This window comes from Nipponia nippon, unplaced genomic scaffold (genome assembly GCF_047370975.1).
Source record: "Nipponia nippon isolate SJK-2023a ecotype South Korea unplaced genomic scaffold, ASM4737097v1 scaffold_1, whole genome shotgun sequence".
In the NCBI taxonomy this organism is placed as follows: domain Eukaryota; kingdom Metazoa; phylum Chordata; class Aves; order Pelecaniformes; family Threskiornithidae; genus Nipponia; species Nipponia nippon.
The window spans coordinates 14,231,550-14,246,944 of record NW_028262290.1 but is presented as its reverse complement, the minus strand read 5'-3'; positions in this window follow the sequence as shown (position 1 = coordinate 14,246,944).

The following is a 15,395-nucleotide window of genomic DNA, read 5'->3' as shown; positions in this document are numbered from 1 at the left end:
TTATTAACCTTCTAGAGATTAAAGATATTTAAAGATATTTTGGATTTCTGTTACTCACAGATTACTGAGACCAGAGAAAACAGGGAGCTGAAACACTATTAGAATACTCTTTACAAAAGACAGGTCTTTGTAAGTGCGTCTTTAAAACATTTTAATTTCTTGTTTTTCAGAAAGTCCTCTGGGAGGAAGGTGGTGTTGAAATTACCAACAAATTGTGCCAGAAGTTTCCTTGGCCCGTTCATTAGCGCATCAGTTTGCCCCAGAGTAAACAATGATGGTCCCTGGGACACCAGCAGACAACATTTACAACAGCACAGAAACTGTTTCTGGATATAAAGGTTGTGGTTAAACAGTCTATGCTGAAGCTGGGTGGAGGAGAAAGGAAAGCAGCTCTAAAGCACCACCACGTCCCTGCTCCATGGTGCAGCTCATCACAACTTCTCTCCTTAAGATCTAAGCTCTAGCTTTCCAAAGACTTTGAAGGTCTTTGTAAATTATTCTTGATGTCTGGTAATATAATGTAATGTAATGTAAAGCTCTCTTTTTCTAGCAGAGCAAAGTTAGTACAGACTGTTGTGGCATGTGTCCCCAGCAGTCCTGTGTGATGAGCATGGAAAAATAAAGGTGCTTTGTCTACAGCATGGTTCTTGCAGAAATAGCATGGCTCAATTCAGAAAACTACTGCATTTAATTAAAGTAACACGGATTTTCCATTGGGTCCCCATCCTATTCTGTGTAATACTTCCAGATCCCACACCCTTTCCCATTTCTCTCATGGGTGCGGAACAACCTTTTCTCCTTACCCTGGCAAGGGTTGAAGATTGGCAGCATACTGATGAAAAATGAAATTAGATGAATGGCAGAAAAGACATGGAGTAGCAAGAGCAATCCTAGCACGGGTGGCTAGGAACAGAGAGATGATACACAATGATTTAATTTAATTTTCTCTCCTCCTAAAGGGGTGCAATAGGATGGGTAGAGGAGGTTTTTACTTCAACATACATGTTAATTGCCACCCTACTCTTAGGAAAACATCCCATGAAGAAAATGCAGCCTTCCCTGAAGACCAGGGAAGACTGTAAAATGCTGTTCTGAATTCCTGAGCTTCATGGCTCGAAGTTTTGAATTTTTACTTTAATTTCCATTCCAAATGGTAAAAATGAAGATGATTTCATTATTTTTGAGTAATTTTTGGGACTTCACAAGTACTGGTATGAACCTTTAGTATTACAAGTACTAGTATGAACCTTTATCAGGAGAGGGGAAAAAATCAAATATGGTCAGATTTGTCTCCTTCCCCTTTGTATAAAATGCCAGTATGCCCTAACACCTCAGATATTAAAGAATGATACTAATTGAATTTTGTTTTAACATTCTGTATTGATTTGCTTTATTTTATATAATATTTGGAAAAATTCTGAATGTCATATTTTTTCTTCCCATAAAGATTCTGGAAGTGATCTGTTATTCTTTTAACCTTAATGGAACTTTTGTACTTAGAAAAGGTTTTGTGGCTACATGTTCCTTCATGCTCCCACTTCAAGGTGAAACGTTTGTTTCATGTTTTCCACAAAGTACATGCCTCAAGATTTCAGAGATGTCACAATTCTGAAATTCTGAATGATATATTCATTGAAATTTTAAGGACATCAGTGTTGTGCTTTCATTCTAGATTATTTCTGATTCTAGTGAAGCATTCTGTGTGGATTACAGATTTCTTTTGCCTTGTTGACTGGATCTTTCCAGCTATGTCTACAACATACTGAATTATTAATATAATCCACACAGGGCATTGCATGAGGCAGCAATCCTGAAGCTAGGATAGTAGGCAGTCATGTAATTAAAGATTGTACCATGATATATCAGCACAGGGAGACCAATTTAATATGACAAGGGCAATCTGAAGTCTGGCACTTCCTTGGTTTAGGACTTGCCTTTACAAATATTAAATGAATTAATCTTATTTGATAATTACATACTTTTTTTTTTTTTGAGGGAATAGTCAGAGGCTACATTTCTAGAATAAATGAATTATTACATCTTTAGAAAACAAAAAAGAGCTCAAATTTTAGTACATCACTTTTCCTAAATTATTTCTTCAGCTTAGTATATGCCCTTCATACCTACTTGTGCAGAAAGCAGGATTTGATAGACTGGGCAATTTTATTTGGCAGCGGAAAAAGTTTGTTGTTTTCATTTGCTCTGCTGGGAGAAGAGCACTCTCAGATGTTTCTGAGTCACACAGCTACCCCAAATATTGTTAAAATAAGAGTCTATTATATGAAATGTACCCATTAAGTGAAGCAATAGTTTAAAAAACAAGCTTTTTGCTATATTCGGCATAAGCTGAAGCTACCTGAAAACTACTGTTCATCTCCAATACAATAAGTATCCCTATTAGATAAATATCCCCATTCTTAATTTTTCCAGCACTCTGACTGTGACCTGGGCCGTACTCTTGCTTGCTGACAGCTTATATTGGGCCAGGGCAGTTTCTGGGTGGCTGAGGGGAGGGCTTTCAGCACAGCAGAGCTTTCTACAGCAAAGTTATCTAAACAGGTGCTGAAGCTTAGTGGCAGTTTCACAATGTTGAACAAAATAAGGTGATTATAATCTATTTATGCTGTCTTTGTCTGGGGTTTCTAAGCACTACTTGACTTTGAATTTTTGAACCAAGGTAAAACTAACCAGAACAGACATACTTACACTTTCCCTCTTGGGCATTTGATAAGAAGCAGCAGAAGGGCTGGTATGTTTTTCAAGCTTAGGTCTCTGTGGTTTTGGGCTCACACCAAGCTAATCGAGCCTCTCAGACTGCAGGTGCCGTGTGACGGGCCAGCTCAAGGCACAGATGAAGCAGATGTGTGCTCCTCCCTAATCACTCATAACTTATGTGGACCTAATATATCTAAGTAATCCTTGATTATCTGAGTAATCTCTGATTTGCTCTTTCCTGAATCTGCCACCAGATCAGTTACAGTGGTTGACTACGGGTTTGCTGTCTGGTGAAAGCCAGCTGTTCTAGTCAAGCCATACAGGTATTAAGTGTTTCTTGACATCTTCTGTTCCCGGCTTTCCCTTTTTACTGAGAATGGCAAGACCATTTCCATGACCTTCCTCTGACTATCTAATAGATATATTAAATGTTTTCTTGTTACTTCTTACATTATTTGTTAATTGCATCTGTGTTGATTTTCATGTATTTGTATGCTTCTGCGTGGCTTTAATTCTTGTCCTTAGCTGTTTCAGCTATGTTTTGCTGTCTGGTTCCTCTTCATATTTCAGGTTATTGAAGACCTCTGATTCAGCTGGGTGCCTCTTTTGTTTCCTCTGCGTTTTCTGCCTTTTTCTTTGCCTCAGGATACTTTATTCCAATGCTTCTAATTTTCTTTATTTTTATTTTTAAATGGAATTTTCAGTTTGCCTGATCGTGCTCCTTTACATATATTTCTACAAGATGTTAACTGCCAGTGCCCTGAATTTACTCTGCTTAGCTTTCTTGAAGGCTTTTATTCTGTATTTCTTCTTTGTTACAAGACCCCTTAACCCTCCCTAGTTACTTTAAACCACTGCCTGCTACTTCCATGATTTCCCTGTCAGTGAAAAGTAGATCCAGAAAAGCCTGTCTTCCAGATGTGTTTTCTAAAATTTACCCGCAACACTTGCTGGGAAGTCTGGGTGAGATTCCTCAAACCCAACAGAGACATACATGAGTAAATGAATGTAAGCACAGGCCTCAAATCACTGTCTGATTTTCTTTATGGACAGTATTAAATAGCAATTTGTAGTGAGCAGTAGTTGTAAATATTAATTTTTTTTGAGTGTCATTCATCTCATCCTAAATTGGTATCTGAATCAATGAATGATGCCCTAAAAGTGCCTGTTTCTCACCACTGATTACGAGGAGACCCTTGGGTTGCTAGTTCATATACAGACTTCAATGCTGCAAGTCTCCCAGGTCCCACCTTCTGCCATCTGCTGCAGCCCCTTAGTGGTAGATGCCTGGAGAAAGTGTCCCACTAACACCCAGCCTTGTGCTTTGCATGGCTCTGTTAGCTGTGGAGAAAGAAAAGACTTCATCCATCCAGTGCGAGGTTTGGTGGACAACAATGCACAGAGGTCTACTTAGCTCCCTATGTGTTAGTTCAGTGGTTGCAGTCCATTTCTCATGGGTAAGATGTTGGTCACAGAGGTCTCCCCAATTTTTTCATAGTCATGTTACAATATAAAATGACAGGGAAAGCGAAGCGTGGTGGTTATCTGCAGTTATCATCTTCTCAGCATCGCCATCCTCGGGCAGAGAAGGTTAAGACCTCACCAGATTAGTTATCGTATGCTACTCTGATTTCTTCATTTGCATCTAATTCATTTCAATGGCTGCTTAAGGTACTGGTTGTCTTGTGTTCAACAGGTTCTTGAGCTTACACAAGCCTTCAAGGCTTCAAGGGAAGTGAGAGCCAAGAGCCATTACAGCATTGATCCCAAGGTTGTTGTCAGTGTTGGAACAAGTCCCAGTTGAATGTAATTTCTTCTTAGCACAAGGACTCACATCTTAGGAACAAAACCAAATGCTGTTGGACTGTAAGACAATTGACTTTTCTGGTTACAGTGTAATTAATGCTATTTAAATCTCAGAAAAGAAAGCAAAGAAACCACAAAAGGTTCAAGTTTAGGACTACACACCTTTCTTTCACTACCTATCTCAAGGGAAGTGAATCCATTAGAAATATGGTTCCAGATGCCAAAAACAATAAAAATGCAGACTTTAAGGTCTAGCCAAATAGTGGTTAAAGTTATTTCTCTGTGGATTATACTCACTCATTAATTTTAAGGCTGGACATTCTCCAAACTGAGTGGTTGCTTTGCAACGGGGGGTAAGATCCCAGTGATTAGATGCCTTGCATTACACTATTTTTTCTAATATATCCAGTTGAATTAAAATTAGGATTTCAGAACTCTGTCGCTTTCTGAAGGAAAAGCAAAGGATTAATGTAAACCTGTTGAAAATGGACACAAACATTCAAAACAGAGCATAGCAGTTTAGATTATAGAAATCAATACAACTCAATGGTTTGGATCACATATATGTGATGTGGTCTTCTAGAATTTTCATTTTAATAGGTAGAAAAGTGCTGTGATCAAATGCTTTCAACATAATTAAATTCATAGGAAATCATTTCATTTCAATATGGATTGACGGGAAAAGATGATTCTTTTGGAGAATATAGGAAAAGAAGCACATGAAAGACTTGGATTTTTGTATAAAACATTGTGAAGCACCCCATTCTTCTGAGGCATTTGCATAAAGAAATCAGTAAACAAACCAGCAGAATGGTGTGCTTCCAAAGCAAAAATAAGCCTTTATGAAAGATCGTCCACAAAGTTGAACTCTTATATTAAAAGATGCTACTGAAAAGCATAAGGAAGACTTGTAGTTACTTTGAAAATTGTAATTTTTTTTTAAATACTTACCTAGTAGAAGCAATTTCTATTTTAAATTTCAAAAGATTACAGTGAATAGAAGTATAGGTCTCTCTGCTGAGAAGCATAGTAATTTTATGGCAAAATTATTTTACAGATTATTTTAGGATATGCTTTTTTTGGAAAGACCAAAATTATATTAAGCTTATGTTTAAAAGCCTGAGATACCTTGCTCAGGATTTTTTCTATAATATCCCTTGACTTCTGCTTGCAATCTTTGTATTGTATGAGAAAATGGCCTTTCAGGTAATCAAAAGATATTTGGTCACATTAAAATATTACAATCTTAAGCTAAAACTTCTTAAAGAAGATTAAGGTTTTGCTTAGAAAATTGATCACTGCAATGCAGGAAGTATCTGTATAACTAACCTTCATCTTATACTCCTAAGTTCTTATACCCTTAAACACTTCTTAACATCTGCTGATGGCCACTATGGTAGAAAGGACACTAGATGAAACCAGTCTTGATCTGACCGGTGTGGATTTCTGCACAAGAAACCTCCTGGCCCTGATGAGGTCAGCGTTAAAATTCCCACACAAAGTAGGTGAACTCTCAGGTAATCCTGGGATGATTTTTGGGGTGTCTGTGCCTTCAGGATATGATATGAGCTGAATGCTATTGGCACCACAAGCAAACAGCAGCATAAACTGTGTAGGATCAAACAAAAAACCAAATGTACGATTGCCCTCTCCTCTCCCATTTGAAAGAAAATTCAGATGTGTCTGCTTTCCTTGCAAAATCACCCGTGAGCTCACTCCACTGGGCTAAAACTGGTATGACTCCACTACCATCCTCTCCTGACCCCATACCTGCCTGGACTGTCCCCACCTTCTCTTGTCCTTGGTCCGGTGCCTGGTCAGCAGCTCCACAACATTTCCATGTTGCGGATACTCCATAGCTGTGCCACTAGCTCCAATGGAGGTTAGCCCAGATGCCTTTCTCACATACCCCATCCCTTCTGTTGCTGTAAAAATGACATTAACTTAAGCAGGGTGAGTTAATTTGGATTCTGATGCTCAGCTTTGAACAGCCAGACTTTAGCTGGTTTAAAGAAGACCTTTTACATTACTTTTCTGTATCTCTGGTGGTATTATTTCCTTTGCCTTTTTTTTAGCCCCACAGCTATTTAAAAACTGAAAAAATCTCATAACTATCATTACACATCAAATAATATGCAAAGTATCCTCCACAAAGCTGTGCAAATAATTCTGTATAAGTGTCAAATGCTTGATTGCTTCTTAGGAACTGTTACAGCCTGTGGAATAATGGCTGGATATTTTTAAATCTTTTATTCACTTGATAGTCTAGGAAGTATTTTTTATGTAAATCGACTGTACAGAGTTGTTTTACTGTCAATATAGACCGTAAAATACATTAAAATTAAACTGAAATAAATTATTTTGGGCATAAAAATAGGCAGTGGGCTTTAATTTCCAGAGGGGGGCATTAGAGACCCCAACTGGATCCTGTCAATGTACTGATGATTGTTGAAATTATAAGACTATATGAAATTCCCTATAAGGCTAGGCTACAGGTGCTTTGGCTAATTTTTTATTTCCATTTTCCAGGTGGGCGAACCACAGGTCTTTTATGAAAAAGGAAAGTCTTAAACAGCTAATTAGACCTAGGCTTTCTAAAGAAACCAATCCTTCAGCTAAACCATTTCAGAAAGATTTGCTCACTAAGGTTTCAAGTGCTGCAGGTTTTGAGTTCCCCTCTTGCAGGAGCTCCCTTGCAGATATACATGTGAATATCCAGCTTTATGGCACTTCAGAAAGGACAGCCAAACCCAGAAATGCTTAGGATCACCAGCCTTTTCTGAAAGGCTTCACTGGAAGTTGTCATCCCAAATGGTAGGTAGCAGTAGTCTGTAATGCTGGGGCAAGAAGCACTCGCAGTGAGTTCCATTAGTGTGCAGCATGGGCTATAGGGAATATGTAGGGGTTCAAAAGCCTGCATGGGAATGTATTGCCCCAGATGTGTTTAAGCGCTAATTTAAGTTTCAATCCTGCAAAATGTGTGCGTGTGCTTAATTTTAAACATACAAGTAAATTCTATTGATGTCAATATACAGAGCATCCGTTTAGAAACTGTACAACTGGTATCAGCCTTTTTTGGCTTTGTTTTTAAGTTTGTATATCTCTATTACTAAGCAGATTGTAAGACCCAGTTGGCATTGAGTCATTTTTTCCAGCACTTATTCTTATTTTGTTAGTTGGAACAGTATGACTACAGGATGGAAAGTTGAACATCTCTGTACTACAGACTCAAGCTGGATGATTTATGAGCGATGTGTGGGGTAAGATTTTAGAGAAACATAAATTATACCTGTTCATCACGTTGACTTCTTTTAATGCTTCCCACATGTTACTATGACAACATTCATGGGATATATATTTTAATTTCTGTTGCACAGAGGAAGTGTGTCAGGTCTGCACATTTCACTTGATTTTATGGCTGAGTGCTGTGTCTAATGTAGGTTGTAAATCTTCTTGGAAAAATATATAAGAGGGTTTTCATCACAGTGACTCTCCTGGCAATTCTGAAGTTTTTAATAAGCATAATTTAAATTTAAAAAGAACTTTTACACCCCTTGTGACGTGGAGACTTCTAAAGTGGGGGCAGCAAATGCTGTACAGAAAAGCAGAAGCTTCATGTTAACGATTGCTGAATGCATTACACAGTTAAACACATTGTTAAAACCCTTACATCAATAAACCTTGGAAAAATATCTTGTGGCCAGTATTTAATTTCCTGTTTTCCTTATAGTGGGTACAGGATAGTTTTTAAACTTCCATATATATATATATATATATATATATATTATTTTTTTTTTTTCCCCCCTTGTGGAAAAAGTGGCTTAACAAGTTCTTTATAGTTCTCTAAACATGTTTTCCCTGGGTCCTGAAGGGTTTTCATGACAGTGAGATTTTTCTTTAAAAAAAAAAATAGATGTAAAAACTAGATGGAACTTTCTGAATTGGGTTAGACAGTCTCAGTTTCTGCACCGTAAGCTGTTGTTCTACATGGCAATTAGTTTGCATATGCATCTGAAACCAATGCCGAGAAAAGTGACAGCGAGTTGTGCTGATAAGTTGTTGAATGGAATTATTCAGCAGGCCAAAACCCATTAATCACAGGGAACATTCTCCCTGTGATACTTCAGCATGTAGTTAAACAAGACTCCACTTATTTATTTACTTTTTGGTGTAATTTTTTTAATCAGAGTGGAAATATTAACTGCAGATATTCCCCCCAAAAGTAAAATCTCCTCCAAATCACGAAGTTAGAACTAAAACATAATTACACATAAAGAATTAAGAGTTTTAGTCATTTCCTGTCATTTCCCACCAAATTAAATTTTTGCCTTGCAATACTGCTATACAATAACACCGGTCCCGTCTCACATATAGTAAGTGGAGCACTCTATATGAAGGCTCCCTTCTCTTTTCTTTTCCCGTTCTAACACACCTATGGTCATAAATGGAGAAAATCCACATCCAATTAGTCGTCTTCTTCCAGGCTATTTTTTTGATATCACTCTTATCTTGTCCTTGTAGCTGCTGTAGCTTTTGCACTTAGGCACCTAATAAGTCAGTGGAATATCAGCTTGTTTAGGACAAATGGCTGCAGCTGTTTCTTTATATTCACATATACTATTGACTATATTGGTATAATGGTATACTTATCTTTCTAAGTATTTAGCCTGTGTTCATTGCCTGCAGCCCATGCTGTGCTATACCTCTGGGTGTACCATTGCAGCTTAGTTCTGTTCTCCTATAACTTTATTACTTCTTGTAAAGTTGTGGCATTTTTAAAAAGCATGGCTCTAGGGGAATTTACACCCTAGAAACACCTGACAAATGTAGTTAACAAAGGGTTTTCTGAAACCCCCGAAATAGTCCTCACCTGACCTTCCACCAGTACCACAGCTTGAAGATCAGCTGATGCTTCATCACTGATCCAGAAACAGCTCTGAGGGTCACCTGGGGGGGCATGAGTGACCTCCCACACACCACCCACCGCTGCTTTGAGAACGGCTGCTATCGGCAGGATAACTTGGAGTCCAGCTAGCTCACTGCCCAGCTGTGGCAGAGCTTTTATAGAAGATTGTGCCTTTTTTGTGGTTCCTAAAAGTGCAAGCGTGCTGCTAAGCTTTCATCACAGGCTCTGTGACCTGCCTGGGATCTCCTGTTTGACATGGGCTGTTAGGAAAGCCCCTTCCTGGAGCCCACCAGCGTATGAGCAGAGATCTGTGACCTCCTTTCCTCACAAGGCCAGCTGCTGGGACATGCTTTCTTTGTCCTCTGCAGCAACAATGTGGTAGTATAAATCGTTCCATAGCTTTCTTTTCAGTTTATGCCTGGCCTGTTTGGATTGTTGCAGATGTTTCAAATTCACCCTGCACTTTGACTGAGAATTTTTTTCCTCATTTGGAAAGTTATACAAGCTTCTTTTTGCAGAAGAGGCTTGCTTCATTTGGTAACACCACAAAAAACGGACAGAACAGGAGGAAAAAAAAAAAAAAGCTTTTCCCATAGCTTCACAAGTTCTTCAGAAGAATATAGACAGTAATTTCCCATGTGATTTTTCAGTCTGGCCATACCAGGCTCACATAAAGGGCTAGAATATGTACAACCCTTTCATCTGGCAGACCTAGACCCAAACTGCAAGTGTATGCCAAAGCACAAAGGGCAGATTTATGTGGGGAAACTTGAGTCTATTCCGCTAATCCTGTCTGTAGAGAAATTTTATAGACATCAGCTGGAAAGTGAGCAAAATTTTGACAGGGTCAAGTTTCACCACCTGTATTATGGGGAAACACTGGTGGTAAGTTTGTATATATTCTACTGGAGATGCTGCAAAAACAATGGTGCTTTTAACTGTGTTAAATGGTGTAGGAAGAAAAGAAGTGAAATGAAAAAACGTACTGATGTGTATTTTCTCTGAAGAATATACTGAAAATTATAAAGAAGTATAGTATAACATACATTTCTTTTTTTTTCCCAAGGGATCATGCTAACATATGATAATATTGCTAAGCATTTCTCAGATGGACTTAGTGCATATCACACAGCTTAAATTTGGCAGAGGAATAGGAACAGGGAAAGTAAACTTCAGTCAGTTTGTCATATTGTCCGTGGTAGAAAGAGAGTTTCCAAAGCATGTGAGGGATTTAGGTACCTCAGTCCACTGGAAGCCTGTTGTTAAAAATCCCCCATCCCCCATTTATCATGGGGGTACAAAGAGAGACTTAGAAACTTTCATTGTTGGTATTTCAAAAGGTTTATGTTCCTTTACAGCAACATGATAGGAAAACAAAGGCACAGTTTTAGCAAAGATAAAGGATGAGGAGCCAAGTATTAGTGTATCTACTAGTATCTTTGATGAGGAGCCAGGTATTAGTGTAGACCTTTGGCAGCTATCTTAAATAGCTTGTTTAGCTGTCATACTTAGCACTGTAGTCACACCAGCCTAAATGCATGTTGAGCTTTCCTGATCCTGCAGCCCCAGCAGCCCTAGGTGTCTCTGGTATTTGGATAGGAAGCCAGCTGGAAATGCCAGGCACAAAACTCTCTAAGGCACAACATGAGAATTCTTGTTCAGACCATCCTTCAGCTCAAAGAACCTGAAAAAGCACTATATGCATTTGTTTCTGACGCTGGAGCTCGGCTAAAAGGTGGGAAAATGAGAAGGATCTGATTCTAGGATCAAGAGCAAATGGATTAGGCATTGTATAGAAATACAAAACAATACAAAACAGAAAGACGATCCCTAACCAGACACTTCCTCACCTTTGTAGGCAGTGTACAGGTAACAGCGGGAGATGATAGGTAAGTACCTCACAGAGACTGAAGGAAAATAGGAAATAATGAGCTGACTGCAGTGAAATACTCTGTCACAACCCCACCACTGCTGGCTTGTGATCAGGTATGCAGTTGTAAATGAAAAATGGCACAAAAGTCTGAAGACTGAGTCTGTGACAAAGGACTGGCATCTTACCAAAGTGCCATGCAAGATGCAAAATGTATTTACCATCTTTTAAAATCACTTTGTGACTAAGAACAGTTTAAAAGTGCATAGGAAATTGATGTGCCTCTCAAGGATGCATTTGACAGAGGTGGCCTTAAGCTTGGTGCTATAATGGTTCAACTGCATGAGTGAAGCAAATTGATTTGTAATGTGATAGAGTCACCAGAGCCATCAACACATTTACGCCACATGACTTTTCCCCAGCTGATAACACTGTAGTTTATGGTGGATTTTGGCTGAACTCAAAGTAGAAAAGTAGGAAAAGGTTGGAAAGCAAATGGAAAAGAGTCCAACATAATGAAAGCACATCTGCATCCAAGTTTGGAAGTTGAACAGAAATATGGGGAGGATAAAAAAGGCCACATATATCTTGACAGTCTTGGTAAATTTGCAAGGTATGTTCCAGGGGCCTAGACACGATACCTGGTTGAAGGAAGCTTAGCATTAAGATCTGCGTAGGACTGGCTAAACATGCTTTCATCTTTTTTTCTGCTAATGATGTTTGTTGGCATAACAAACATCTCCCTGAATTGTATCTGTCCTGCTTTCAGAGCAGAACTGGCCAGTGCCACCTAGGTGCCTATGTCGCTGCTGCAACTGGGAAAGTTAATTGTCTGAAGAAGTCTCAGGAGACAGCCCAGTTGGTGGGCAGATATCGAAACTGACCAACAGACAGGAGAGAGGTTGTCCATTTGTCCCTGGATTATGAATTAGTTGTCTATATGAGACGGTCATTGGTAGGTCCAATGCATTTCCTGTGCTTTGAGGTCTAAATCGTGGGTTTGGATATAGATGAATGACTCACTGTTTTAAAATGCTGGGTTATGCCTGACACTGATACGCTGACCTGGTAGTTAGAGTTACACATCCCAGAGGAAGAAGACTTATCTTCTATTCTTTGTTCAGCCTTAAGAAGTTTAAGTATGCAGATACCATCTAAGTTCAAATGAGCCTCTTAGGTATTCACAGTCTTGCTGAAGCTAGACTAAAATGCTGCCAACAGCATGAGATTCATGTGGCCAAAGAGACACCTGAGTTCCAGTCCCTGCTCCTCAGACTATTTTGTGCACTTAGCATTAAAAACAAAATAGAAACTACTAAATAAAATATCTAAACTAAGTATTTTGGGAAAGCTTGAGACCAAGCTTACCTCAGTGTCCTCATTCCTGCGCTCACAGATTTGTGTTCACCCGAAAAAAGAAATGGAAAGTGCCGTCTTCTTTATTATTTGGTAAATAGGATTATTCTAGAGGTTTCTATAGTGACCAGAGATCCTAATATCTTGTGGATATCATTCTTTCCATAAAGGACAATGGGAGTAAGTAAGTCTTTCACTGTGTGGACATTAATACCAGCACCTCCTTTTAAGAAAACTGCTAAAATACACCGAGATTTGACCCATAATGAGATATAAATTCATCCTATTGAATCATTGCATGCTCAGGTTTTCTTTTTTATTGAGAAACTCCAGATGGCAGGATGGAGATTTAGCAAAGTTTACTAAACTTGGTTAAGACTGCTCAAGTGATAAGATTAAATGTCTGTCATGCCTGATGGTGCTGGTACTGCCAGTGAGAAGCCATTAATCAGCAGTTTGTGAGATGATCTTAGTTTAGTTAATTCCTATGCTATAATTCTTAATTATACTGAGACATCATGGTGACAGATATTTTAGAAACTCCCATGGAAGATTTATTTCATATGTTTGAAACTTTGTGAAAATGAGAAATTTATTCTTCTGTCCTGTACACAACGGAACTTTGTTGACATTATGTATTAAAATTGCCGAAATATCTGCAAAGATGTATTATTACAAGTCATAATTTCTATTCAAAGGTATCCTGTTGCCTGTCCAAAACAGTGAAGCAGAAATGTAACTGTGAATGTCAACTAAATCAGATCTGACACTTATTATTGTCTAGGCAAGTGACTCGGGCAGCTGTGATAAAGAGAATTGATAGGTCTTGCCTCAGGCAGAGGGGAAATGTTGACTCACCTGGATAGTCACATTTTATCAAGGAGTCAAACCTGCAGTTTCATGCTCTGGTAGAAAGTGGCATTTCTCATCTCAAAAATATTTGATTCTTCAAAAGACTAGGACCTGGGCTAGAGCTACATTACATCTGAGATTTAGTATGTGCTTCTTTGTATCCAATATCCTTGAAAAAGACAGCCTACTGGGGGTTCAAATATATTTTTTGACTTTTGTATCGACAAAGGCAAACATAGGAAAGTAAGTAAAAAGGTTATTATTATCAAGTACCAAAGTTTTTGAAACCCAGTCCCACTAAACAGCTCCATCTTTGTCCCTGGTGGCTATCAATAGTGAAGATGTAATTGAATTTTGTCATACAGTTAAGATATGATTATCAACAGGCAGTTTATCCACTCTCTGGCTTAAGTTGCTGCAGATGAAAAGACATAAATTGGCTTTGTGCAGAGTCAGGTGTGGTCTGCAGGACGTATGTACTCGGGTGCAGTGCCATGAAAGGCAGGTGATCTGTCCAGTAATACTTTATATCCTGGCACAAAGCCAGAGCAGAAAAAGCCCACAAGGAAACGCCTTTAAGAGACTTCCAGATGGTTCTGTACAGGCAGCTTGGGCCCAGCTTGATTTATTTGCTTTGGCTAAGTGTGGTTATAGCATTCAACTGAACTAGAAAGCTAGTCAAAAGCCTGGAGCACTGGGGAGCACAGAATAGAAAAAAATGCAACTCTGCAATATGATTTTCAGTGCATGTTTTTGTAACTACTATACTCCCGGTTCTTCCATGACTTGGGCATCACAGATCCCTTTATGTATAACATAGATATAAGCATATATGGAAACACATCAAATGCATAAAGAAATATCTTCTGATTTCCTCCTCCTGATGATGTGTGAAGTATTGTCTGGCATTGTTTCTGTGTATCAAATTCAAGGTTGTGATCACTTCTCTTTTTCTTTCTATTGCATTTGTTCTCCTATATTTCATCACATGGTTTTATTTGTATTTTGTCAAGGGTATCCAGAACCCCTGCTCCAAGGGGCTGTTAAGTTAAAAGAAATAACTAAGAGTTTTCAACTTCAGAAATAAGCTCTTGATTCATTCTGCCTGAAATTCAAGGTCGTCTGTGGCACAGTAGCTGGGGAAGTACGAGCCCACATCTGAGCTGTTGCATGAGCATGGTTCTACAGCTTTGAAATAGCCAGCTGATACTGACATTGGAGAGGCACTACGGCACTGACTGACACCTTGCTTCAGGAGCACGAGGCTGTTGACACACAGGTGTGGACGCTGCTCTTCACTGTCTGCTGAGAGCATATTGTAAGTAGAAAACTGTTATTTCAGTTTCTCTGAGTTTGCAATGAATAGGACGAGTTAACATCTACCAGGAAACCTGTCAAATTCTCAGGCCATGCTTGGCCAGAACAGGATTTGGGCAGTATTCCTTCATGGTTTCCATTGTTCTTGATCCTTTGTATCTAACACTAAGCAAAGAAGAGCCATTAGGAATGAAGTACAGCCTGGAAAGCAGATTCCACTGCGATGAGGCAGAATTAAAGCAGCTGGTCCAGAGATTTAGCCAGTGATAGGAAGGCTTCACTGATTAGACTATAGCTGCATGATTGAGCATGCCCTTTATCAATTCAGAGCGACATCAGCTTCGATGGGATTTTGGTGGTCCTAGGTGGAAAGTGCTAAGCCTCAAGAAATACTTTCCCACAAAATATTTTCTCAGTTAAGTGATGGACTCAAAAGTAGATTTGAAAGGGATATTCTCTTTCTATGATATGTGATATGCCATTTCTTTCATGAAATGAAATTAATGAGCCAAATGTCCAAGCCTGTTTCCTTGGGTGCAACCATGCCCCAAGAATCACCTCGGTTAGCGCAAA